The sequence below is a fragment of the Bufo gargarizans genome, chromosome 3 (assembly GCF_014858855.1).
Source record: "Bufo gargarizans isolate SCDJY-AF-19 chromosome 3, ASM1485885v1, whole genome shotgun sequence".
Taxonomy (NCBI): Eukaryota; Metazoa; Chordata; class Amphibia; order Anura; family Bufonidae; genus Bufo; species Bufo gargarizans.
This window is the reverse complement of record NC_058082.1, coordinates 74,028,234-74,056,135: the sequence shown is the minus strand read 5'-3', so window position 1 is coordinate 74,056,135 and position 27,902 is coordinate 74,028,234. Positions and strand designations below refer to the sequence as shown.

The following is a 27,902-nucleotide window of genomic DNA, read 5'->3' as shown; positions in this document are numbered from 1 at the left end:
AGGTCATCCCCAGACTCCAGTTTTCTATGGTCCATGTGGCAGCTGTAAAAGCTTGTATTACACCTGCCGATTTTTCGGCAAATGATCGCTAACGAGCGTTCGTAGGAACGCTTGTTAGCGATCATCTTGCAGTGTAATACTGCCGCAGATTGCCCGATGAACGAGCTAACACATTGGACAATCCAAATCTTTTGAATTGTTAAAAAAATTATTGCTTTCAGGTGGCAGATTGTGGTGTCTAATGGTGACCTGCCGCCGGCAAACCACAATACAGCATGGGGACGAGGGATGGCATAGCAACGCTTCCGACAATCATCTGCCAAATCAGGCTGTGTAATACAGAGCGGAGCAGCAGCTCAGATAAAATGTCTGCCTTTACAGAAAAAAAAATATATAAAGTATATACAATAAGAAAATAAAAAACATATAAGAAGAAAATAATGTGTGTCTGAACCCGGATTTAATTAGTAAAAAAATAATCTCTGAATATAGTGTATTAGTTAAATTCAATAATCTAAGCACTCTGACATCATCCAACAGATTGTAACATGAATGCCACCTCTTGAAAAGTCAATGGTCTGCTTTGGAACCGCGAACTCTGGACAACACTCTAAACATCAAATGGTGTTATATTTCTTTATATTGTGCTATAGGACGGGTTGTTCTACATCTCATACTTTTAGGTCACTCACTACATCATCTAATCAATCTAAGAAAATGCCTCTTCACAAGGCTGCATTGGTTGTGGATTACTCAGCCATGTTGTACGTACATGATGTAGTAATCAGGTCTATGAACTAACCTTGAAAGTGTCATGAATGAGTGCTGGGGTGGAGTGAAGAGCAGTCTATTCAATGGTCAGGAATATATGTATTAATTTAATATTTACCGTAATATCAATTAATTTATTTAATATGAATTAAATATATTGCGCCATACGTCATCTTTAGACCCTCATCAACATTAGACTAATATTGACTGAAGCAATAGATTTCTGCTTGGCCAGACAACCATCTACTCTGTATGGAGATGTCCCGGGGCGGACTAGGAAAGTGGCCCCATGTACAAACTGACAGAAGGCAGGGCCAACACATGTAGGCTGGGACAAGGGAAGTGGATGGGGCAAAGGAGAAGAACAAAATACCGCTCCAGCAGAACCAAATACCAACGTGCAGCACAAAATACTGCCATCCGTGCCACAGTATGAAACTATCATCATCATCCTGAGGATGGCAATACAAGGGGGCACCCTGATGCTCCTACATTAATTGATGCTGAGTGCATTAGATCTTTATGTACAGTACATGGCTGGCAGCTATGATGAAGGCTTGGGCATCCCCACTGGGCATCGGCCCACCAGGAAACTTTTCTGTAGATTCCAAGGCCAGTCCGCCCCTGAGGTGTCCTGACTTTCTCCAGTGGCAGATCTTGGCCCACAAGCATGTGTACAGGGAGTCAAAAGGAATAACTGTCTGCCAAAAGGGCATTTGGAAAACGGTTATCTTATATGTATGGCCAGCTTTAGGCTACCATCATCTATAATATGGCTGCATTTTAACATTCATATTACAATCCAGACCTCCCATGTTTGGCTTGACTGACAGGTCCCTGTACACAAATAGAGAGAGACCTATCAATCAGGCCAATAAGGGTGAATTTATTATGTATTATACTCACCTATATAACGCTGACATATTCCGCAGCGCTTTACAGACATTAGCATCACTATGTTCCTAATGGGGCTCACAATCTATGTTCCCTATCACTATGTCTTTGGAGTGTGGGAGGAAGCCGGAGAACCCGGAGGAAACCCATGCAAACATGGGGAGAACATACAAACTCCATGCAGATGTTGTCCATGGTCGGATTCGAACCTAGGACCCCAGTGCTGCAAGGCACCAGTGCTAACCACTGAGCCACCGTGTCCATGTGAAGCAGGCAATGAGTCCACAGGCGGACAATTTTGTAATCTAGTATCTAGGCGAAATTTTTTTTTTGTTAGACTCTACGTAATATTTCTGTATGCCTCTAAATAAGTCCTAAAGATGCCTAGAGATGCTGTATTACGGGTTTGTAGTAATGCAGAGGTCGTACAGCGCCATGGTGTGTTTGTGTGCTCCGGCATGGTGCTATTCTTTTCAGGAGTTACGCATTTCGGGGCCTGTATATTATGCTTTACTGGGGTAAGATTGCATAACCTCCCTAATTATGCAATCCATTGTTAAAATAACGCACGTCATTATCACGCAAGCATGAAGTAAGCCAAAGGGCAGAGGCAGCCAATAAATTAGACTTCCACCTATAAAATGCCCTTTTTACAGTCCACGTTCCGTTAGCGCAGCACTCATTTCTACGAAACATACTTAGCTCACTTGACGTTGTTAAGGACATTCATTTCTTTTTTCCTCCTGCGGTTATTACAACGTGCAATGTTTAGCCTTTCATTTCCAATTCTGCCTGCACTCGCTCCTTTCCCAGATCACAAGTAAATACAAGTAATCAGTAGGAATTTCAGTGAAATACATAAAGCAGTCATCCTTATGACTTTAGCAGAAGATAAACGATTCCAGACATTGGATGCGATCCACTTTCCCACACAGGCTACAATGTTTTGTCATCCATATTGGGTAATAACACTGGGATTTTTTTTCCCGTCAGTTAACAGCCAGTTTTTTTTTCCAGCTTCTGGCCTGTTCAAAGGCGTATGCACTAAAACCAGCACAATTAGTCTTTATCTGCTATCATTTAGTAAAATAAATATTTAACTCCAGGCAGCGATGACTTCTAAGATTTTCCATTTCAGCCTGATCTTGAAAAGCTGTGCGGGACTGACCTGTGGGCGTCTCACCGCTTCTCAAGGCAAAATGCTTTACTTTTAAAATCATCCTTTCCACTTTTTCTTTCTTTTAAATGCTTAAAGGGTATGTCCAAAATTCATGGCACTGTACTGAATGGCCCCCCTAAGCAATGCTCAGATGTGAATGCCGTAGGCTTACTATGGCACCTCCCGGCCCGATTGGTAAGCTGAAAGGAGTAGCAGCCGTGACCACGTGGTGCCTCTCGGCTGATCAGATGCTCTTTTAATGGCAGTGGTCCAGAGTACGTGTAATAGCAGTGACTGAAGAACACTACCATGATCATTTCATGGATATTCTTTATTAGAATACAATTACACGACCGTAAGTGTGTAAGTGCAGATCCGCAAAACACAGATACCGGCCATGTGCATTCTGCATTTTGTGGACCGCACATGGCCGGCACTATATAGAAATGCCTATTCTTGTCCACGATGGCAGACAAGAATAGGACATGCTCTATAGTTTTTGCGGGACTGCAGAACGGAACTACGGATGCGGACAGCACAGAGCCCCACTGAATTGAATGAGCTGAATGCAGCAGGAAGCACAGCTCCATTCAAAGTGTAGTGGTCATGCTGGGTTACTGCAGCTCAGCTTCTGCTAAAGTGAATGGCAGCTGAGCTGCAATGATCTGGCATGGAGCTGCTCGCCAAGGGTACAGATAACAGCTGAGCAGGGTGATGGACCCTCACCAATCGGATATTAAAGGGAACCTGTCACCGGGATTTTGGGTATAGAGCTGAGGACACGGGCTGCTAGATGGCCGCTAGCACATCTGCAATACCCAGTCCCCATAGCTCTATGTGCTTTTATTGTGTCAAAAAAACGATTTGATACATATGCAAATTAACCTGAGATGTGTCCTGTCCCTGACTCATCTCACGTACAGGACACATCTCAGGTTAATTTGCATATGTATTAAATGGTTTTTTTTACACAATAAAAGCACACAGAGCTATGGGGACTGGGTATTGCGGATGTGCTAGCGGCCATCTAGCAACCCATGTCCTCAGCACTATACACAAAATCCCGGTGACAGGTTCCCTTTAAAGACCTAGCCTGACGACAGGTCATCAATATGAAGAACCTGCACAACCCCTTTAACAGGTCACTCTAAACACCACAACACAGTTTATGAATACAACTAATCCATGTAAAAACTGTCCTGGTTTCCCACAGGAGCCCAGATAAACTATTAGCAGAATTTTGAATGCAGCTCTGGACTACAATAGAGGCTGTAACATTCAATAAGCTATTAAAGGTAGGCATACTTCCACAGTGTGAATCTAGTGGTCTACTAGGTCTCAGAAATAAACGTACACTTCCAGAAGTCTACATTTTTCTTCTGCCGCATGTTGTGATAGACGTAGGAGGTCATGTCCAACAGATGCCATTGCAACATCATGTTTGGTAATAGAAAAACAGAGCAAAGTTGTCTCAGCTGTGCAATGTAAGTCCCAGAGACCCAAGTGGTCATACGTTTCCTAGAAGGACGCTTTTCTTACCTACGTATGTCGTGTGACTCGAGTCGTTGTCATTATTACTACAGTACTTCTAGAACAATGACGATAGTTCGGTCCCCGATAAGCACAGACAATCTGCACAAATATAAGAGTGCTGGGTTTGTCAGTCTCGCAGAGCTGAGTTTGCCATTTGACACAACTTATGGTCATACGACAACGTGTATTCTGTAGTAAACGCAATGAGATATAAAGGGGTCTGCATATACCGTCCTCTACCCAGACTTGTCACCTCTCCAGCAATATCCATTTCAGTAAACAATATTGGAACATTTTCTCTGATAATTCAGTATTGTTCGCTTTCTTTGTTATTGCTCCTAGGAATGTATTAATAAATTGCCAGCTGGGTGTTACCAGTAGGGGGGTGTCACTCCACACTCGCACCCTGTCCAATCAGAGCTACAGTGTGAGGACACACCCATTTGGCAAGGCAAATTGTAAATCCCAATGGACAATTTATAAACAAGCTTCTAGGAGGAATAACAGAGGAGTGGCACAATACAGAATAATGAGAAAGGATGCTCTAGAATTGTCATTTTATGGGGAATATGCGTATTTACTAAAAAAGACATGTCAGGAGAGGTGACGGGTCCTCTGTAATGCAAATACACCATGTACACTGTCTTCTCAGTGAGCTACTATTATGCTATAATTAAGCCTACAGCAGGTCGAAACGCGTAAGCTGTTAGTTCTTCCCCTGTGATGGATATTTTTAATAAAATCTAATAAAGCCCCTGTTTTTATGGACACTGGACTTTACTTCTATCCTTACTACCAGACTTAGTCTCATTAAACTCTAAATCACCCCTAAAGTGAGCGGGTGACGCACAAAGGAAGGTCAATGACAAACTCAGCTTTGCTACATCTGTTCTGTAAACAAAAGATGCTGTTGAAGTGTTTCAGTTATATCTCGTTCGTATAAGGTTACATGAAAGCAACATGTGATACTGGCATATGTCTTAGGCATGCTGGGACTTGTAGTCCTCAACAGCTGATGTGAGGAGTGTAACTACAGCACAGTGTCGAGCAATGCAAGCATGGTAAGGTAGCAGTCTTGGGAAATTCCTGACAACCTACTGCACAAGTATCCTCTTAAGACTCCTACCTCTTGGCAGGGGTTGATCTGACTCTACCCATGCAGTATAATAACAGGACACAGAACAGTACCTTGTCAGCGAAAGCTTTCCTTCTATCATTATCCTGGGGTTCCCTGCATTCTGCAGCCCGCTCTGGTCCCCTATAATCCAGCCACCCAGCTTGTATATCCCGGTGATGCTGTGTACAGCTGTGCTCTACATCTTTGCCCGGCCGACCAGTGCTGGAACTGTTTTCACAATCCCACAAGCCCGGCCCATCCTCATAGAGGAACTAACAGCTGGAATTCCATAAGTTCCTCCGAGCAGCTGCTTGTAGTAAGAGAAGAGGATGATGAAAGCATGTATCATTGTCAGTGTGCGACTCCTCTAGTAATTATACATCCTGACCCTCTTTGTTTTCTCATTGTTGTAGCCATCCTTTCTGAAAATCCTGAAAGAAAATACGAGAATCCAAAAAGAGAGCGTGGAAACGTACAGGTCGGTGGGAAATGGGGATTTAGGACTTCACCTATAAAAATATACGCTTTTGGCCTCCATCAGTATACTTTGGAATGCTTTTTTTTTCTATGCAGTCAGCATCCAGTAAAAAAAACGTACATTGTGCGGTATACTTTAAAAAAATTTTTTAACACGGGAGCCTATTGGCTATGAATGCCACTGAGGGGGGAATTTTTCACAGGGGGAATTTTGGCAGCCCATTTTGCATTGAGCCTGCATTGGCGTAATTCTCAATGTTATATCACTGAAAAAGGCCCCTTAAAACGTAACTTTTATTACTAAATGTATAAAGAAATATTCAATAGAAAATCACCCAACACTGATTAAATTACAAACATAATAATTATAACCTCACAGGCAATCCTGAGTAAGGCTACTTTCACACTAGCGTTCGGCTGTCCGCTTGTGAGCTCCGTTTGAAGGGGCTCACAAGCGGACCCGAACGCTTCCGTCCAGCCCCAATGCATTCTGGGTGGACGCGGATCCGCTCAGAATGCATCAGTCTGGCGGCGTTCAGCCTCCGCTCTGCTCAGCAGGCGGACACCTGAGCGCTGCTTGCAGCGTTCGGGTGTCCGCCTGGCCGTGCGGAGGCGTGCGGATCCGTCCAGACTTACAATGTAAATGGGGACGGATCCGTTTGAAGATGACACACTATGGCTCAATCTTCAAACGGATCCGTCCCCCATTGACTTTCAATGTAAAAGTCTGGACGGATCCGTTCAGGCTAATTTCACACATTTTTTGACAATATAATGCAGACGGATCCGATCGAACGCTAGTGTGAAAGTAGCCTTACCTTGACTGTGAGGTTATAATTATTATATGTTTTGCTTAGTTTTTTACACACTTATATAACACTACTATATTCCACAGCACTCTACAGACATTATGCTGTCCCCAATGGGGCTCACAGTCTATGTTCCCTGTCAGTCTGTCTTTGGAGTGTGGGAGGAAACCGGAGAACCCGGAGGAAATCCACGCAAACACGGGGAGAACATACAAACTCCATGCAGATGTTGTCCTTTGTTCAGACTCGAACCTAGGGCACCAGTGCTAACCACTGAGCCATCATGCTGCCCATGGTTGTAAATTGAATATTTTTTAATACATTTGATAATAAAAGTTATGCTTTGACTGGCCTTTTTCAGTGATGTATGGTTACACACCCTTATACTACATATATTGTTTGAAACAGTGGTAGTTTGTATTTTCAACATTGCACAATTGGCACTCCAGGTTTTTGCACGTCACCCTCCTATTGCAGTGAGATTGCGCCTTTTTAAAAATTCTCAGCTTATGAAATTGGTGTGTCAGTAACAGATACATGCCGGCTTTTCCACCCCCTTTTTAAAAGTGTCGAGAGCAGCATAAAAACAAAAAAGAAAAGTTTCAAATTGTTTGTGCCAACGTGGCATGTGGCACAAATTGTGCTGTTTGACACCAGTTTTGTGGCACATCACTTTAAACTGTAATTCCATCTTCTGACATGCAATAGAGACAGGCAAAAAAAAAACCACTTGTTGTGGTAAGTGGGCTTGGACCCCTAGAAGATTTCCAGAATTAAGTGATACCAGTAGTAGTTCTGATTGGAGATTTATTGGATCTCGTATACAACTTTTTGTTGGAAGCCACAAAAATGAAAACCGTTCTGCAGGTCTTTCCTCTGGGAACCAGCGTGGCTCTCGGCTCACAGATCCTCACAGATATTACCTCCAGATCATCTAAAGAGGGCTGCTAAATTGTGCTTAGATCAGCAGATTTACATTATATTGTCATATCTATTTAAGCTTATATCTCCAAATGGCAAAACCACAGTTAGGGTACTTTCACACTAGCGCTTTTGTTTTCCGGTATTGAGTTCCGTCTCCAGGACGGAGAAAATACCGCAGCATGCTGCCGTTTTTTCTCAGGCCAAAAATAATGAACACTTGCTGGAATGCCGGCATTAATTTACATTGAAGCGTATTAGTGCCGGATCCAGCATTAAGTGTTCTGGCAAAACGGATCTGGCTTTCCGATCCGTATTTCTGGATGACACCGGAGAGACAGATCTGGTATTCCAATGCATTTGTCATACGGATCTGCATCCGGATCCGTCTGACAAATGCCATCCGTTTGCGTTCGGGCTGCTGGAATCCTCTGCCGCAAGTGTGAAAGTATCCTTAAAGGGTTTCTGTCACCAGATTTAACCCTATTAAGCTAGCTGACATTAGCGATGTGTTAATGTCAGCTAAACCTAACTAGCCTATTCCTACTTTTATCTATGCCCCCGTTACGCCAGAAATCAAAATTGTATAATATGCCAATTAGCCTCTAGGAGCAGGGGTGGGGGGGGGGGCGTTGTTCCGGTGAGCAAAAGACACTCGCAGGCTGCCAGCTTCCTCACCGCGCCTGCGCCGAATGCTGAACTGCGCGAGATTTCACCCAAGCACAGGGCTGGCAGACAGGACTTGGAGGGAGGTGACAAAGGTGAGAGAACGGAGCCTCTAGGGGCAGTAACAACGCCCCCCCCCCCCCCCCCCCCCCCGGTAAAAGTTAGATTTCTGGCGTAACGGGGGCATAGATAAAAGTAGGAATAGGCTAGTTAGGTCTAGCTGACATTAGCACATGTCAGCTAGCTTAATAAGGTTTAATGTGGTGACAGAATCCCTTTAAAGGAATGCTAGATATGGAAATGAATGCTATAACTAAACACGAAATATAGTTGCCCGCATTATTAGCCTGCAGCATTTTCTGCTTGATCCTGATACACACTATCTTCTACAAATACTACAGAGAAGAGTTAGTCCTCCTGCTTAGGCCCAAGTTCACAAGTCAGTTATTTGGTTATTTCCATCAGTTATTGTGAGCCAAAACTAGGTTCAGGTCACAAACACAGAACAGATGTTCATCTTTACATTACATCTAGGCTTCACTACTAGTTTTGGCTCACGATAACTGATGGAAATAACTGAAGTGTGAACCCAGCCTTTCTGTTACAAGCAACAGGAATTTCCCCGTTGCTTCATGCTCGCCTATTTACTACCATTGTTGGGGTATCTTGGCTTGGTTAATTTAGGGTGGAGTTGTTGATTGCTTAGCCTTTATATGTCTAGGCCTTTTCCTAGTCTGGTGATGGGGATAGTGTATGCTCTGTCCATTAGTTTCTACATTAAGTCCCTTGGTCCTGTCTATTGAGTTCTATCAGTATAACTTGGGACTTGTGGTCCTCTGGCCTTCTATTCTCAGCACTAAGGATTTGTGTTTGCAGAGTTTTTTTTTTTTCTTGGCTGTCTTTCTGGGTTGTATTTCAGAGCAGGGTCAGTATTTCCTTGTGTCTGTTCACTGTCATTCCTCTTCTCTCACCCTGTATGCCATTACCATCTCCTATCTACTCCATTTCCTGGCTCCAGTCTCCTCCCTCCATAACTATCACCATTCGCTTCCTGTCATCCATCACTGAGTTTATTTTAGGACATTATATTTTGCCAGTGTTGATATATGCTTCATATGTTTTTGCCGGCTCTTATACAATTCTGTCCTACTGTAAGTCCTGAGGGCATCTAAACACCAAGAGATGCTGTACGTGGAAAGGCGACTGCTCCAGGTGAAGTCCAGATCTGCAGTCTTGTGACCAATCAACATTGTAATACTTATCTGCTCCATCTTCAGCTGGAGACTGACTAAGGGGGTGGGGCTTAGAAAAGGGGGCGGGCATTAACAATCTACTGCTGACTGGGCACAGCAGGGAGGCTCCTGCTCTGACCAACTGACTTACAGCCTGACACAGGAGGAGGATGGACATGGCAAGAGAGAACATTTCTTTATATACTGTATTTCTCAGTTTAAACTGTGCTAGGAGATAAAATGAGACCAAGAGAAAGGATGAAGGAATTGAGATTTTTTTTATTTTATTTTTTTCAGTCCACATGCAAAACTGGGTAGATTTGCTGTTAATTTTCTATATTATGCTTAAATTACTGTACTGTACGGGGCTACTTATAGGACCTCTAAATAAAATTCTACCTACCGGTAGCCACCACCAGGTGAAGATCACTGCTTACTGTTTAGATGTTATATTTCTACAGCTGGTATTGAACGCCCTGAAAGCTATATAAGTGTGTATGCAGGGAGCCCCCTAGTGGTGGCTGCAGGTATAGCGGGGGAAAAAAACCATTTCAGTGCCAAGCTGCCTTTTGTTAGGGGACCTCTTAACAGTGGAGTGGTCTGTTTCTGTGTAAGTGTGGTCCTACAGATAAAACAGAAAATAAAACCAAACAATAGCTACAATAAATAACACTGCAAAATATAGACAAATATATAACTGCTTTCCAAAGAACGAATGAAACAAATGTACAGATACGGTAATGAATGGAAAACATGAAAACTTCTGCAATCAGTGATCAATTATTGAACTAAAACATAACTTTTAATTTAAGCAATATTAAAATGATAGGCCCTAAGCTAGTAAGATAAATAAAAAAAACCCATGCTTATAAGCAATCACACATAATGTTAACGCAAGTAGGACACTTAGTGCACGGCGGCACTTGGTATAGAAAACCTTGTTCCTACCGCTCTGTCGTCAGGATCCAGTATCCAGGTAAGTATCAATCAATCCATATGGAGGAGACTGTAGGCTGCAATATCTGTTGGGATTTGGGGTCTATTATATCCCTAAAATATACAAGGGCGACCCCGTCCGGAGCCTTTCCCTGTATGCTGGCCCTGATACAGCCCTATCCTAATCCCAATCCCTACATGCACGTTTCATATTCAAGTAGAACAATAATCAGGGGAAATAATCAGGATATTTAGGCCACATAAAAAACCAAGGGAAGATTATGGTGAGGGGATATAAACACAAACTTCCCACAATCAACAGTATGATAAACTGTTCCCTCAATGGATGGAGAGGGGATACCAGTTATAACACCTCACCATCCAATAGTTGTAAGGAAGAGGGGGGGAGGAAAAACTAGATATAGCTCTCTAGCCTCTCACAGGGGCATGATAACAGCCGCGGGCAATGGATCGCACCCGCGCTGAAAGTAACGCCAGCTTTTAAATGCTTACCCTAAGCAGGACGAGGCCACAACGGCCACGCTTCCTGCGTGATCACGTGAACACGCGAGCCGGCTACTGCTGGACTGCACATGCGTGAGGACGCAGGCTCCCACGTTGATGACGTCATTGTCATGTGATCCCATCATCATGTCAAACCGCACAGATGACAGCGCGATCAACAGTAAATCGGGTTGCTGGGCAACCAGGATATGCCCCCAGCATCCAATACCGACACGCCGCGGTCTTAAGTTAGGACCGTGTAACATAAGACATTTATAGCGTAAATAAAGGTTAGAAACCAGGTCTGGGGAATAGAACAATTACCTGTTGTTTATGTACTTGAAGCCAGTGATTAGTTAAATAATATTACTCCAGCAAATGGACAAGGAAATATATAAACCAGCCCCAAAAACTCGCTCCTAAAAATCCTTGAGCCTGAAATAGATTACATTTAAAGTACGATATCACCTGGGGAATATTCTAACGAAGCAGCTATAATTCAGCTGCTCATTTAGTCCAGTCGGTAAGACCGTGCGCAAGAGGAAAATCCACCGTGCCTCACGCTGCAACAAATAACGGTCCCAATCGCCCCTCTGACCGGCGGTTTTACCAATTCAATACCTACACCACTGATGCATCGGGGATCACCTTAGTGATGTTCATGCACATGTCTCGACACTGCTGTGTCTCTTTTTTTAGCTATATCACCAAGGTGCTCCCCAACTCATCTTCGCAGCTCCCTCTTCGTTTTACCTATGTACTCCATTTTGAAGTCACAAGTGATCTTATAGATCACGCCACAGCTGCGGCAGGTGATAGAATCACGAATATGGAAGGTTCCTTGTAAGTTGGTGCTAAAAAAATGTCTTGGAGGTCCTCATTGTGCCACAGGCAACCCACCCACTGCATCTGAACCAACCCTCGGGTTTACGGTCTAACCAGGTACCGGATGTAGGACCTGGAGAGCTGCTTCATTAGAATATTCCCCATGTGATACCGTACTTTACATGTAATCTATTTCAGGTTCAAGGATTTTTAAGAGCAAATTTTTTGGGCTGGTTTATATCCCAACCCGCGCTCCCTATATAATACTATTTCCTTTTCCATTTGCTGGAGTAATATTATTTAACTAATCACTGGCTTAAAGTACATAAACAACAGGTAATTGTTCTATTCCCCAGACCTGGATTCTAACCTTTATTTACGCTTTAAATGTCTTATGTTACACGGTCATAACTTAAGACGGTGTCGGTATTGGGTGCTGGGGGCGTACCCTGGTTGCCTAGCAACCCAATTTACCGCTGATCGCGCTGTCATCTGTGCGGTCTGACGTAATGACGGGATCACATGACAATGACGTCATCAACTTGGGAATATGCGTCCTCACGCATGCGTAGTCCAGCAGTAGCCGGCTCGCGTGTTCACGTGATCACGCAGGAGGTGCGGCCGTTGTGGCCTCGTCCTGCTTAGGGTAAGCATTTAAAAGCTGGCGTTACTTTCAGCGTGGGTGCCATCCATTGCCCCAGTGAGAGGCTAGGGAGCTATATCTAGTTTTCCCTTCTCCCCCCTCTTCCTTACAACTATTGGATGGTGAGGTGTTATAACTGGTATCCCCTCTCCATCTATTGAGAGGACAGTTTATCATACTGTAAATTGTGGGAAGTTTGTGTTTATATCCCCTCACCATAATCTTCCCTTGGTTTTTTATGTTGCCTAAATATCCTGATTAATTCCCCCGATTATTGTTCTACTTGAATATGAAACGTGCATGTAGGGATTGGGATTAGGATAGGGCTGTATCAGGGCCGGCAAACAGGGAAAGGCTCCGGACGGGGTCGCCCTTTTAAGGACGAGTTCCCTTTAGGTTAGGTTGTTTTAGGGATATAATAGACCCTAAATCCCAACAGATATTGCAACCTACAGTCTCCTCTATGTGGATTGATTGGTACTTACCTGGGTACTGGCTGCCTACTGGATCCTGACGACAGAGCGGTAGGAACAATGTTTTCTATACCAAGTGCCGCTAAGTGTCCTACTTGCGTTAACATTATGTGTGATTGCTTATAAGCAGGTTTTTATTTATCTTACTACCTTAGGGCCTATCATTTTAATATTGCTTAAATTAAACGTTATGTTTTAGTTCAATAATTGATCACTGATTGCAGCGGTTTTCTTGATCTTTCCAGGGATCTTACACACTGATATTGTGTTCTCTTTCTTGAGTTGGTTTTACAATGAATGGATCATGTCATTCACTTAGTGAAATCCGTTTAGTATGGCATATGTCGTCTCAAGGCTTTTGCATTTTAACTGAACAGAGAGCAGTACATTGCCCGGGTTTGGTGTTTTTGCAAGTTTCTGGTAATGTGCAGTAACAGTAATAAAGTCCCACCACGTGAGGGTTACTTTTGCTTATGTATGCCTATGTTTCTGGGAAATGAGTGGCAAAATATGACGCAAACAAGAAAAGTCCTTGAAATGTGAGATCAAAGAGAATTAAAAAGAAGAGCAATTACTATAAATGTCTAAAATGATTCAGAAAGAGGAGGACATGTGGCGTGAAGTTGAGCAATACTCGGAAACGTACAGACTTTTATTGTTTCTGCTCCTTAATTGTGACACAGCAGGAACAGTGCGGGACGTCTGCATAAACGTACTGCAATGTAATCCATAATGCTGAGAAGATGCTGGTCCCTGCGGCTCATAGTATCAGCTGGATCTAAAGTCTGAGGTCTCATTGTCTGCCCTCGCATACTGCTCCAATTTTTCTTTGCACTACTTTCCAAAATTCTTCTAGATTTTCATCCACATCATGTTCACTGCATATCTGCTGCTGAACACACCATTTAAAGGGGTTGTTTGTCCTTGGAGCTGCCAGCCCTTGCGGTCCTCCCATGTCTCCCTGATCATAAAACACCCCACTCATCTGTCCGGCATCAGGAAAGCGGCCTTCACTCACTGCGCCTGCGCCGAGTACAGAAGTAACCGGCGCAGGCGCAGGATTTCATCAACGATGCAGTGGACCGTGCCATCAATCAAGAGGAGCGGGGCGGGCAGAACAGGGGACCTGAGCGGGATAAAGGGTGAGTAAACGGAGCCTCTAGGTGCTGATTCTACTCCCCACATAGCACCTAGAGGCTCATTAGCATATTCTAAAAGTGCTTTTTTTACAAAAACGGCTGCAGGGAGAAATGTTAGAAGCATACTGTTATGTAGTGCTGACAGCGCATCGCTAATGTCAGTCAGCTACATAACAGTATTTCTGGTGGTAGAAGCCCTTTATAGAGCATCTATCAGCAGATTTGTCCCTGTGACACTGGCTGATCTGTTACATGTGCACTTGGCAGCTGAAGTCATCTGTGTTGGTTCCATGTACATATGTGTCCGCATTGCTGAGAAGAGTGATGTTTTATTATATGCAAATGAGCATCTAGGAGCAACGGGGGCGTTGCCATTACACATAGAGGCTCTGCTCTCTCTGCAACTGCCTCCCCTTTTGATTGGCAGGACCAGCAGTGAAAACTTCATCACACCTGGTCCTAGTGCAGAATACACAAATTATGCCTTGGTGCAATGAGGTCGCTGGTGACAGATTCCCTTTAATAAGTGCGGTCCATTGTGCACAGGGCCTTGTATAGATGAGATAAGTGAGCAAAAGAGAAAAAAGGAGCAGAGCTAAACTAAGAAAAAAAGCAAAGTACATGATGTATTTCTGATGGGGCTATCTTTTCATGGCTCTACAATTCACCTGCAGTCTGGAGCTTACAATAGTAAGATGTATTATAATGTACAGAATGGCAGAGGTTTCATACTGTAATACGAACAAGTCTTCTGACATTTACAGTAACCCCCTGTAACTCTGTGTGTGGTCAAAAACATGTGGTCAGATACATGCATACAGTATTACTACATCAAGGAGGCCTCTAAAGCCCCAATTATCCTGGTAATTATATGCCGTTATCATTCTGATAAAAAAAAAATATATATTTTCTAATACCCTTTTTGGGAATTATGAGTAAATGGGGATATCTATTCAGGACCCTCATCTGTTACCCAGAGCTGTGGTCAATGCCAAAATATCTCACTTCCCACAGGAACTATATAATATTCCATGATTAATGTAAAAACGAAAATCAGACATCATATAGTACATGACAATCTCTTTCTAACAAAGCTAGACCCAGCCCTGTACCTCACATGGATCCAGAGATCTCCCCATTCATTGCTCTGGTAGATTTATATCAAGCTGACAGCTCAGGCGGTGTGTCTCAAATCTCCCTATCACAGCACAGGGGGCGTGTCTCAGCTCTCCCTATCACAGCTCAGGGGGCGTGTACTTTCTCAGGGAACGTCTCCTTTCTGCTGCAGCTCTTTCCCCATCACAGCTCAGGGGGCGTGTCTTGTCTGCTGCAGCTCAGGGGGCGTGTCTCAGCTCTCCCTATCACAGCTCAGGGGGCGTGTACTTTCTCAGGGAACGTCTCCTTTCTGCTGCAGCTCTTTCCCAATCACAGCTCGGGGGGGAAAGGGGGTCTTTTCTCAAGGGGCATGTCCTTTTAAAGGGAATCTGTCACCAGTTTTATTATACTCCCAGATCCCAAGTTTTTTTAAGTGGCCCCCAATAGTTTTTCTAAAATCTTATACTGAATAGCTTGATGAGTCCTGATATTCATGGGCTCCTGGCTCTCTCCGGCCACCTGATTGCAGTAGGTAAGAAACTGCCATCAGAGGCAAGGGAGAAGCGGGGAGAGCCAGGAGCTCATGAGTATCAGGACCCGTCGACATACCAACTAAGGAGTTAGGGCAGCATAAAACTTTCAGGAACATGCCATTTTCCATTTTTGTTTATTGCTCCCTGACCCCCGGGGCCATACCTTTTTTTATTTTTGTCATTCACATAGCCATATAAGGGGTTGCTTTTTTTTAGGATGTACTTTTTAATGACATCATTTTATATTGCACAAAATATAATGGGAAGCTCGAAAATTGGGGTAGAATTGGGAAAAAACACAATTCCAACACAATTTTATGGGTTTTGATTTTACAAGGCACCCTATGCCATTTTAATCGTTCATTTTTATTTACCATATTTTACGGATAAAATTGTGTGTGTGTGTGTGTGGGGGGCAGTATGTCTTATAGTCCAAATGCTAATGACTTTCTTTTTATGTCTGATCTGAGACTCATGGGGGTTTTATTTGAGGCTTATGTGGGTTAAGGGGTCTGATCTGAGGGTGATGAAACTTGAGGATCTGATCTGAGGTCTGTGTGTGATGAAAAATATTTTTTTCTTATTATCTTCCTCTAAGTCCTGGTCTGGTTCATCTTACAGTCCGTAAAATACAGTATATTATGGAGAAATGGGAGTGATTAGAATTTGTATATTTTTTTTTTAGCTTCCTTATAGGGCTTGAACATGCAATCATTACATTGCTTTTCACACACTCTCATGTGATTTAATACATTAGTTTATAAGACATGTAGTATATTCCAATACAGTACTGCCATCTGCAGGCCAATATTGAAATATACCTGTGATATGCATTGTAGCCTCATCCAGGCCTACTAGTTACCAAGGAATGGTTTTCCTGATCTCAGTGCGAGGAAGCAGTGTGGGCCCCTGGAGCACATCAGTCCTGGGGAAAGCCGTCTCATATGCTAGGGTCACAACGGACTATGGTATCTGAGGGGCTAAAAGTCTAAGATTGCCCTTATTGCTGAAAATCCCACTGTGTTTCATGGGCGTGGCATTATTACTATATACCAGTGGTGGCAAACCTATGGAACGGGTGCCAGAGGCGGCACTCAGAGCCCTCTCTGTGGGCACCCTGGAAAAAGTCTATGGTGTACCAATATGCTTTAGACTTCTCCTGCCATTATGCACAGCACAGGCAGCGCACTGAATGCAGGCAGTCTATTATAGCTAAATGATAAAGTACATGGAAGATATACTATATTGGACTGTATTCAGGATAAATTGCTGTGTTGGCTCTTTGTGACAAGTAAGTGGGTTTTGGGTTGCAGTTTGGTTCGCCATCACTGCTATAGAGCATCTTGGCTCTACATACTGGTCACACACGGACTGATTTTTCCGTATTCAGCAGATACCACAAATGATTATGTGTTTGGTTAAGAAGCAATAAAATATCCACCACCTATACACTAAGGACAAAGTGCACTCACTGTATGCATGTTCCTAACACCCACAAAAGCAAAGTTCATCTTACATTATGATATATTAGATTTCATGAACACAGCAAACAACTGCACCACATTGTAACAAACCTACATATAGAGAGCAGAGGAAATAGTCAGCTGTAATAAGCAAGGCAGTGCTACTCTGCTGCCCTCTAGTGTTCAAAGTTGTGTAGACCTTCTCAGTTCTTGCATAGTGCATGAAATCATAGGGAGGCCACAATCTAATTTAGTTTCCCCCCGAGTAATTACCATAACAACTTTGTTAGTAAATCTGCAGTTGTGGCACCATATGATTCACACGTGCAATTTTGACCGAACATTTTCTAGGTATATTTCCTACAACTGTTCCACTAAAGTGCTGGTCTCACCAAGGCAAGCCCTGGCCATGTACTATTAGAGTCCCGTGGCCAAGACCTTCTTCTATTAGCTAGAGACAATATCCACTAACATAGAGCATTTCCACCTCGGACCTGGCACATTGCACTTCTAGATACCATTCTTTAAAGGGGTTCTCAAGGTTTTAATGAAAATCTTCCTGTGTGCTGAGCTGTGGAGGGAACAGACTAGTGGTCGGCTCGTGTGTCGGGGGACGCATTAAGACAAGGGCAATTATTGGAAACAAGTGTCCAATTCTGTACGAACGCTCATCCCAGATAATTTCCCCTCCTTGGCAGGTGTAAAAGGGCTTTAAGCCCCATGAAGGTCATTATCATTAGCCAGAGGAAATAATTAAGGAGACAGAAGGTTGGTTTGAGGTCATAAGCACAGTACCCATATCAGGTGTATGGTAGAGAGTACGGCCGACTCATTATAAAGGTAAACAACCTTAGGAAGAAAAAAATAGTACAACTTCCCAGAGACACTGCCATTACTATAACAATGAAATAATGACCTTTGGGCCACCATGACAAGAGGACGAAAATGTCCTGCTATTGTATGTACAGTGATGAGTATTAGGCCACTTCCACCAGGGTCTTAGGGTGATCTTACTTATTTAGAACTGACTGGGATCTGGATCTACTGCAGGAGGGATCCTAAACATGTCAGACGGCGAATGCCCAACCCTGACCCCGTTATACACATGTTTACTTCAGTAAGAAGAGAAGAAGAAACTGCTGTTAGAAACTGATCACTAGAATTGGGGTCCCAAGCCCCCCTATTCTATCTCACTTCCCAACCACCGTGATAAAGAGTATGAACGGAGTGGCGGTTAAGCTGTCTGTACTACTACACAGACAAGTCCCCAAAATTACCTTGCATTTCAGTGCTTAAATTGTGGGTGAAGCTACTCATCATACTTACATTAGTACACAGCATATTACTACTCTCTATATTACGGCACTACATTACAACACTACATATTACGGCGATAAATAGTAACGCACTACATATTAAGGCAATACATATTATTGTACTACATATTATGGCAATACATTTTACACCACTACATATTACATTACGGATTACAGCACTACTTATCTCAATACTAAATATTCTAGAATACATATTACAGCACTACATATTACATTACATATTACAGCACTACACATTACATTACATATTACAGCACTACATATTACATTACATATTACAGCACTACATATTACATTACATATTACAGCACTACACATTACATTACGTATTACAGCACTACACATTACATTACATATTACAGCACTACATATTACATTACGTATTACAGCACTACATATTACATTACGTATTACGGCACTACATATTACTACTCTACATTCAGCGATTCTCTAATATACTTCCATTATTGTAGCCACTCACTATCAAACTGTCACGGTACCTTCTGTGACAGAGGTTAGAAGATCAGAGAGACTGACTGCACGTGAGGTTAACTGACAGTCTCTTGATTCTCAGTGTTGTGGTTTGGTAATGACCACACCTCTTGTCAGGTGCAGCTTGTGGTCATTACTGCATTCCCTACTGAGTTTGGTCTCAGACTTTATACCATGCGGTTGACATTCTCTGCTTGGATTTGGAAGAGTTGGTGTGTGGACCTTTCCTGTGTTCCTGCTCATCCATTTTCTATAAGATAAGTTGTACTGCACTTTGTATTTGGTTGATCCCCTGTGCTTGTTGTTACTAGGCCTCAGGGAGACGCTGGTTCGTTCACCTAGGTTCGTTCACCAGTCTCATTCCCTGTCACTACCTCTAGGGCATTTCAGGGCTCCTAGGATCTAGGTTCCGGCGTATGTATTTTCTTACCTTCAGGGTCTATAAATACTGACAGGAGTCTGGGTCAGGTTTAAGGGCTTCCTAGGAGGTGACCTTTTCCCTCTCCCTAGCCTTGAGGCCTAGTTCTGTGTCCCTCCACTCCCCTGTATTCGTGACACAAACTTACTTCTGCTCCTTACTAAACTTTCTATGGCCACCTGTACCTACCGTGCAATAGGCCGGAGTCTGCTATGTACAAGCTGTCAGCAGAATACAGGCTTCTGTTCATAGTTACACATGTAACCCGTTCATGGTTCAAGTAAATGAAATAAGAACATAATTCCCTAAATATTACTAAAAAACGACAAGGTTTTCTGTATCCAGTGACCGGAAGATTGTGTCAGGCTGGACAAAAGGGAGTTTCTTAGAAATGGAACAGATGCTGATGTATACCTTTCATTGCTGAAGAAAGAAAGCAGAAATGTAGAAGGAGCCAATAAAACCAGAGAAGTAATCAGGTTATAGACTCCCACGGAACAAGGGAAATAATGTTAGACATACTCATATGTCTGGCTTAGATTCTGAAGAAAGCAAATTACTGTGTAGTTTTGTGTCAGCTGCGCAGTGTAGATGGAATTATACATAATGCTAAGCCATAGATATTCCTCTAAATATGTAAAAAACATAGAATAAATATTAAATAAATGTCATAAAGAGATAATAAATATTTATACTTGACAATTTTAAAAGTATTTCTGGGCAAAGATCTGTGAGGTTCACCTGGACCCTTTCTCAAACCCCTTATGCCCCCTCCAGGGCCTTACCTCCCTCTATAGCAACATTTTTACATTTCCTTCCCTATACTTTATGACTGGCACATGCCGGTCTCTTTCCACTTTATATTGAAGCCTTATTGTAGTACGCAAGTGGGCACTATTGCTAAATTTCTAAAATAAAAGTTATGGAAGCAGTCATTGACCCTTTTCAACCCAAAAACAAGAGGAACATGTTGATTAATGTATGGTAGGAGCACCGTGACACATACAAAGGGACATTTTAGGCAGCACTATACCATTCGGCATTCCGACGCCTGGGACGCGCGTCATATATCTATTAAGGGCACTGGGTGGAGGCGCCCATTACAAGCCGTACCTCTTTAGAAAGAACACATCTGTACCCATAGCAGACCATACTATTCCTGTTAAGCCCAAATTTCTGTTCAGTTCACAATGCAGACATCATTAGAGTCTGTTGTTCTAGACTAGGAGAGAAGTTTGTCAGCCATACCACCCAACTTTTTGGGCGGTCAAAGAGGGACACTTATGGCTCGTTAGGTGAAAGACTTAATTATTGGCTGAGGAATGTCATGGCCGCAGCCAGTGATTTTAGTTAGCAGCATTCACAGCGATTTCCTGCCATGTCCAGACAGTAGCAGTAAGTTGTGTGTGTAAGGGGGTTCACTAAAGTAGGTATAACTTCAGTTTTTTTTTATTACAGACAAAATTATCTGATTATAGACATCTGATTAATGTCAAAATTGCACTAAATAATAAAAAATATATGAGGTGAGGCTGGAGAAGTTTGATAAGTTTATTAATGCAAGTTTATTTCCCAGGTTAAAAAGAGGGACACTTGCGAAGTATGTGTCAGCTACCGGTAACGCAATCATCCTCTGATCAACCCAGTGATATACAGTATAATAGATCACTGGGTGACATCATTTTGTGTAGATGCTGATGATGTCATCAACTGCCCGAAAGAAGCAAAGAGAGGTTACTGTGAGAGTTATGCTCAATTTCAGGGAGCAGAATATCAATCATGTTCAAGACCATTTATAACATTTAATATAAACCAATTAAATCAGAGAATAATAAAAAAAAAGTGATAAAATAGGGAGGGCGCAACAACTTTTTAAGAGAAAAACTGTGCAGATCACTATCTTTGTCATTAGCATGTATTTTGCTTTACACCAGTTCACAAGGGTTTTTTCTCTACTTTTCCAATAATAAAAAAAAAACATATCTGAGAGCCGTCTAGACAGCCAAGTATGTGAATCTGTACTTGGTTACGGGAAAACTTGTAATTCTACAATAGGTTTTCTCTCTAGTCTACTTGTAAACCAGGATGTAAAGCAGGACCTTCTCTTCCAGACAATACATTGTACACACGTAAGACTAAACAGACGCGGCTGGACATTACGAGCGCAGGTATTATTAATGCACAATCTAAACCAGGTTTTTACAGGGCAGCTGAAATCATATTTCAAGTAACACCGCCTGCGATTGCCTGGAACAAGAACATTGTGCACCGTGCTGACATAACAAATGGAATAGGAGATGTGATAATAAAGTTCACATAGCACCAGACGAAAAGTAAGAAAACCTTTTATTGCCGTGCTGTGGAGTCAATGTCTAACATATACTGAAAAAGGAACAATTATAACAAATTACAAGTCAGTCTGTAACCATAAATCACACTCCGATAGCTTTGGACTGCAGGTGTGGAAGGGTTGAGGCTCTGAGCACATGCATATTGGCTTTTTACAGATGTATTCGCATGTCATGTAGAGGTACCACAGGGCACTGCAAAGAATGACTACAACTCCTTAAAAAGGGTTTCCAGGATATGGCCTTTTCTTCCTTTTAATTAAGCCGCTAGTGTGTGTTACCTATGAAAAGAATAATGTTCACCTGCTCCCTGACACTCTAGTCCAGCACCCTGGCTCCATTTGGAGGCCGTCTGGCCCCCAGATTTTTTTGCTTCCGGCTGCAGTAAGGACAGGGTTACGTGTTCCCTTGTAGCCAATGACAGACCTCAGCAGTGACATGTTCCTAAGCAGCAGTGATGTACCGCTTGGGTGACATGCAGGTTTGGACTTGCGCACAGGGGAACAGGTGAATCCCCCGGTGGGCCCATAGTCCCTCACCCCTTTTACAAGTGGCACAGTAGACTGACAGCCCTAGATATAGATAGGCAGCATAGAGCATCTCAACCAACCTATGTGGGATATTTAACATTATTTAACAAAGCACCCAGTTTATTATTATGGACACATTGGGTGGCTGGGATGACTTTTAGATATAGTCTGGCTAGCCATGTCCTCTTTTCACAGGGACCTGCCCTCTCAAAGTCACTGCATGGGCCCCCATAACCCATAATCATATTGTAGCATCTTGCTGCTGCTGCCACTATATGGGTGGTTAGTATTCACATGTAGCTTTATAGTGGGCCGCCAAAATGAATTTTACTGGTGGGCCCTAGGAACCCCAGTCCGACACTGGTAAATGTCATATATGATATCAGTTACTGGCTGCAGTGGCGCATGTAACCCAGTCCACTCTTCGTCCAGAAGTAAAGCTGGTGACAGAAGGGTGCCAAATGGAGCCAGGGTGCTGGACCATAGCGGCAGGGAGCAGGTTAGTATGATTCTTCTCTTTAGGCATCACATGCTAGAGGGCTTAAAGCATACCTGAGTTTTCAAAAAGTTTGTATAATGGCTGCGTTTATTTGTAGAATCACAACTGTGAAGGAACAGTATTTTTTGGGCTTACTAAAGTCTCTTTCAGCCATATTATTCTCTGTTTCAGTTGCACAGCTAGATGCATTTCCCTCGAAGCAGTAGGCGTCTCCCTTCTGTTAAATCTGCCAGTACTGTATGCCTGTGACCTCACCTCCCTTACTTCCCAATATGTTTGTTTTCTTCTAAGAAACTCATAAAGCTGCTAAGGAGGGAGAGATCAGACTTACAGACACACAGGAACTTCTCTACTATTCAGTGCTTCTATCAGGCTCAGGGGCTCAGCTAGCTCTGACACACCAACACTTCCTCTCAGCCGTCTTCTGAGTCTCTGTTACCAGTGATAGATCTTGCCCCACTTTTTGGGGGCTAATATCTCCTTTTGGGGAGAGATCACTTTAATCGGCGTGAGGAGACTTATAGGCCATACATGCTCCTCTGGAATTCTGGGAAGAAAGGGATACAAATGAGCTCATAACAAGCTCTGTCTCTAATGCCACCAGATGTAAGGCAGAGCTTGTTACGACCCTCACAACAGGCAGTGGACTGCAACGTAGGTGGAAGTGAGAACCCTAGTGGCCATGACTTTACAGCTTTTTTCAGGTGAATGAAGGCAGAATTTTTAAACAAAGTAATTTAGAAATTTGCTAGTTACACTGTTCTCTATTAAATGAAATGAAATTGTGCTAAATTACAGTGACCCTCTATATAAAAAGAGATGAGAGTTCTAAGGAGACATATTACGGCACCAGTCATTTCAGCCATATCATACCTCTATATGCAGGATGCATATTATGTGTCATATGGAAATATATGGCTAAGAGAATAACATATTTTGTTGCTCAGGCTCTGTGCACATGGCAAATCTATACACTGCAATATATAAAATACTAGCAGAAGGACCCAGCGTTGCACGGGTATATTTCATCTAATGTTTGTGTGTGTCGTTAAAAGATATTGACAGTATCCCCCCATAACAGTAACCTCTACAGCATCCCGCCCCTTAACAGGGTTCTCCACAGATAATTTACATGATATTTTTGTAGTCCGGGTCATTACAGACGTGGCAATACCAAACATATAGGGAAGATTTTTCTGTTGCAATTTTTTTCATTGAAAAGTATATTTTCAATGGAAAAAAAAGCATAATTTTTTTTTGTTATGGGATCTTTTTTTATTGAATAAATTATTATTTTTTTTAAACTTTTTTTTACTACTTAATAGTCCCACAAGGGGACTATAACAGACAGCTTTTTGATTGCTTTTAAAATGCAATGCACTATCCCTATAGTGCATTGCATTTTAATGGCAATGCTATTCTAACATTGACCAGCAGGCTGCGCCAGAGAGGCGCAGCCTGCTGGAGATTACTAAAGGCTGGTCTGGGGCCTACATCAGACCCCACGCAGCCTTTACACACATCGGCACCCCGTGATCACATTTGCGGGGTGCCGATGGGAGACAGAGGGAGTCAACTCCCTCTGTCAGCACTTTATATGCGCCGGGCGCCATTGCCCGCGATATGTAAAGTGTTTACCAGCCAGGATCGGGCATCCTGCTGGTCAGGACTGTTAGAGCAGGACCACAGCTCTCATGTCCCCGTGGGACCCGTGCAGCGCTTAGACTGGGCTGCTGTAAAAAAGCGGCAGCCCAGACTAAGGCCCCTTAGTGACCGCTGTAAAAAAAAAAACCTATGGGTGGTCACTAAGAAGTTAATAGTGACCTCCACAGTCCCCTGCCTCCTTAACAGTAACCTCCACAGTGCCCGCCCCTTTAACAGTGACATCCACAGCGGCCGCCCCTTTATCAGTAACCTCCACAGTACCCCATCTCCTTAACCGTGATTTCCACAATAACCCGCCCCCTTAACAGTGGCCACTACAGCACTCTGCCCCTTAACACTGACCTCCATAGCGGACCGTCCCCTTAACTGTGACTTCCTCAGCAGCCTGTCCCCTTAACTGTGACCTCCACAGCACTGAGCTCCCTTAACAGCGTCTTCCACAGCGCCCTACCCCTTTAAAGGTGACCTACAGCAGTGAAGAAAAATGACTTAATTGTTATAGAAACCTGGTGTAAAACTGTGTGTATGTCGAGGGCCTGCGAGCTTCAATTGGTTAATAAGGGTCATGTTACCGTGTGTATGGCAGTTGGGATATGAGTGAAAGACTTGCAGGCTTCTATTGGCTAATGCAGGTCATGTGATGGTGCTATATTTGCATTTTTTGTGGGAATATCTCAGGAACGGTACGTCCTACAAAGCTAAAACCCAGTCTAAAACCTTCCTGGACACCTGATGTACCTATGTGCCAAATTTGGTGCAGATCGGTCCAGTCGTTTGGTCGTGTATAAAGAACAGACAGACAGACAGAAACAAATTTTTGTATAAGCGACTAGCAGAAGGACCCGGCTTCACACGGGTATATTTCAACTATTTAATTTAATGTTTCTGTGTGTTGTTAAAAGAAAATCAACAGTATCCCCCATAACAGTGACTTCTACAGCACCCCGCCCCTTTAACAAGGAACTCCACAGTTCCCACCCCTTAACACTGCCCCCCCCACAGTGCGCCACCACTTCAAAATGGGACCTTCACAGCAGCCCATCCCCTTAACTTTGACCTTCACAGCAGCCTGCTCCTTTAACAGTGAGTTTCACAGCACCCTACTCCCTTGACAGTGACCTCCTCAGGGGACCACCCCCTTAACAGTGACCTCCACAGTACCCCGTTGCCTTAACAGTGACCTCACAGCAGTTGCCCCTTTAATAGTGGCCCCTGCCCCCTTTACAGTGACCTACACAGTGCCCGCCTCTTTAACAGTGACCTCCACAACACCCTGCCCCTTTAACAGTGACCTCGATAGTGTCTGCCCCTTTAACAGTGACCTTCACAGTGCCAGCCCCTTTAACAGTGACCTCCACAGTGCCGGCCCCTTTTACAGTGACCTCCACAGTGCCCGCCGCTTTAAGTGACCTCCACAGTGCCCGCCGCTTTAACAGTGACCTCCACAGCGCCTGCCCGTTTACCAGTGACTTCCACAGCGCCCTGCCCCTTGCTAGGGCTACACGACGACATGTGCCACGCAACATTTTGTCTCAACAACTTTTATAATGATAGGCTATGGTGTCGCACTGCGACATGCTGCGACTGCGACACGACAGTCGCAAAAAATCCATCCAAGATGGATGCATGTATCAGCATAGTTATGCGACTTATTGTCGTCCTGTAGCCCTAGCCTAAAGCTGACCTACAGCAGTAAAGAAAGATGGCTGGGTTGTTATGGAAACCTGGAGTAAAACTATGTGCATGTGGAGACTAAGGGCTTGCGAGTTTCTATTGGCTGATAAGGGACATGTGACCATGTGTATGGCAGATGGGATATGAAGAGAAAGACTTGCAGGCTTGTATTGGCTAATGCAGGTCATATTTTGGGAATATCTCAGGAACAGTACGTCTAAAACCTTCCCGGACACCTGATGTACCTATGTGCCAAATTTGGTGAAGATCGCTCCAGTTGTTTGGTGGCGCATAAAGAACAGACAGACAGACAGAAACTCAAAACTTGGTCAGGACTCTACCCTCTATCTAAAAGAACAATTTTTAGAATATAAGGCACTGGAAAAAATGGCCCAAGGGTCGTTGAAAGGGGTTTAGGCAGAAACCCTTCTATCCTGTGGGGGGGGGGGGGGGGGGGGGCCTGGTTTGATCCTTGCTATGGGGCCTTACTTCTCTATGTACACCCATACTGGGGAGCCTGAATAAGGCTATGTTTACACTGTCATTCGTGATATTTTATAGGGTCTTGATAGACTTGTTAGCTCCATATCTCTCTAACACACTTACTTTACACCTTCATTTTGCACCAAAAGAATGTCACATGCCATTAATCTGATACATTTTAGGGCTCCTTGTAGTGACACACCCTTTTTAGACACTTTTCAAAACTAGTGAGGTATAAAAAGTATCTAAAACACTTATGAAATCTGGCATGCATGTTACTTTTTGCCACATTTTGCAAGTGAATCTCCCCTAATATTTTTTTGATAAATAAAGATCCAAATGTCTCATAACTAAACAATGAATCAAAATCTGATCATTCAGGGGAATACTTGTCTTAGACATCTATAACTGTAACCTACCCAAAATTTGTCACTGGAGTGAAATTGTGATATTTTTTGCAACTTTTTTAAAAAAGTCAAATTTTTGGTGAAAAAACTATGTTTGATAAAAATTTCCACTTAGTACTACTTTCTACTACTGTATGTCAGAAAACTGTCGAACTGGGCTTCAAAAGTTCCCTCCTACATGAGAAGACACAGTTCTACAGCAGTTTTCAGTATCATCGTTCTCCAACCAACTCACCCCTTTCCATTAGTAAATAAGTAAATGTACCTTTTATTATATCTTGGAGTAGTGTGGACACAAGCACAATCTGGTGGCAGGAGTTCTGTCACATAGCTCACCCGGATAAGGGTTCAATGATGGCTTGTTTATTGAGAGTGCACTGGGCATGCAGCTAGTCACATAATCGCGTCCTACTAGGAGTCCACTGTCCTCATTAGATGTGAAAAAATGGAAAGGCCCCTTTACACTGCTCGTTGTTTAGGCAACGAGGGTTTGTACGGATGCTCGTTAGCAATAATCTGCCTATATACAGGTGCCTCCGATTACTCAATGATTACTCAATGAACGAGCAACACATTCATTCATCAGGTGATAGATCATTGGTGTGGACACCTAAATCATTATTTGCCGACAGCAGATTGTGCTGTTTTGCTGTCAGCAGACAATGATTCTGTATGAGGATGAGCGATGGCATTAGTGATCACTCATTCCCATACTGTGGAGTGGATCGCTGCATGTAAATGCAGCTTTCTCCTCCACTGATGAGCAAGCGATTGCTTGCTACATTGGGCCATGTAAAGGGCATCTGTCAGCAGATTTGTACCTATGACACTGGCTGACCTGTTACATGTGCACTTGACA

General features: G+C 43.2%; 1 protein-coding gene across 7 annotated transcripts in view; it reads right to left on the bottom strand.

The window, feature by feature from the left end:
• The window catches only part of STARD13 (StAR related lipid transfer domain containing 13), a 263,932-nt gene that overhangs the window by 87,901 nt on the left and 148,129 nt on the right, over window positions 1–27,902 (bottom strand). The window contains exon 1 of one of the 7 annotated variants that reach the window (XM_044284958.1): window positions 5,546–5,710. The exons of the other annotated variants lie outside the window; for them this stretch is intronic. The gene's annotated coding sequence lies outside the window, so the exon portion shown is untranslated. Of the gene's footprint in view, window positions 1–5,545; window positions 5,711–27,902 lie in introns of those variants that run through there. 7 annotated transcript variants of the gene reach the window in all.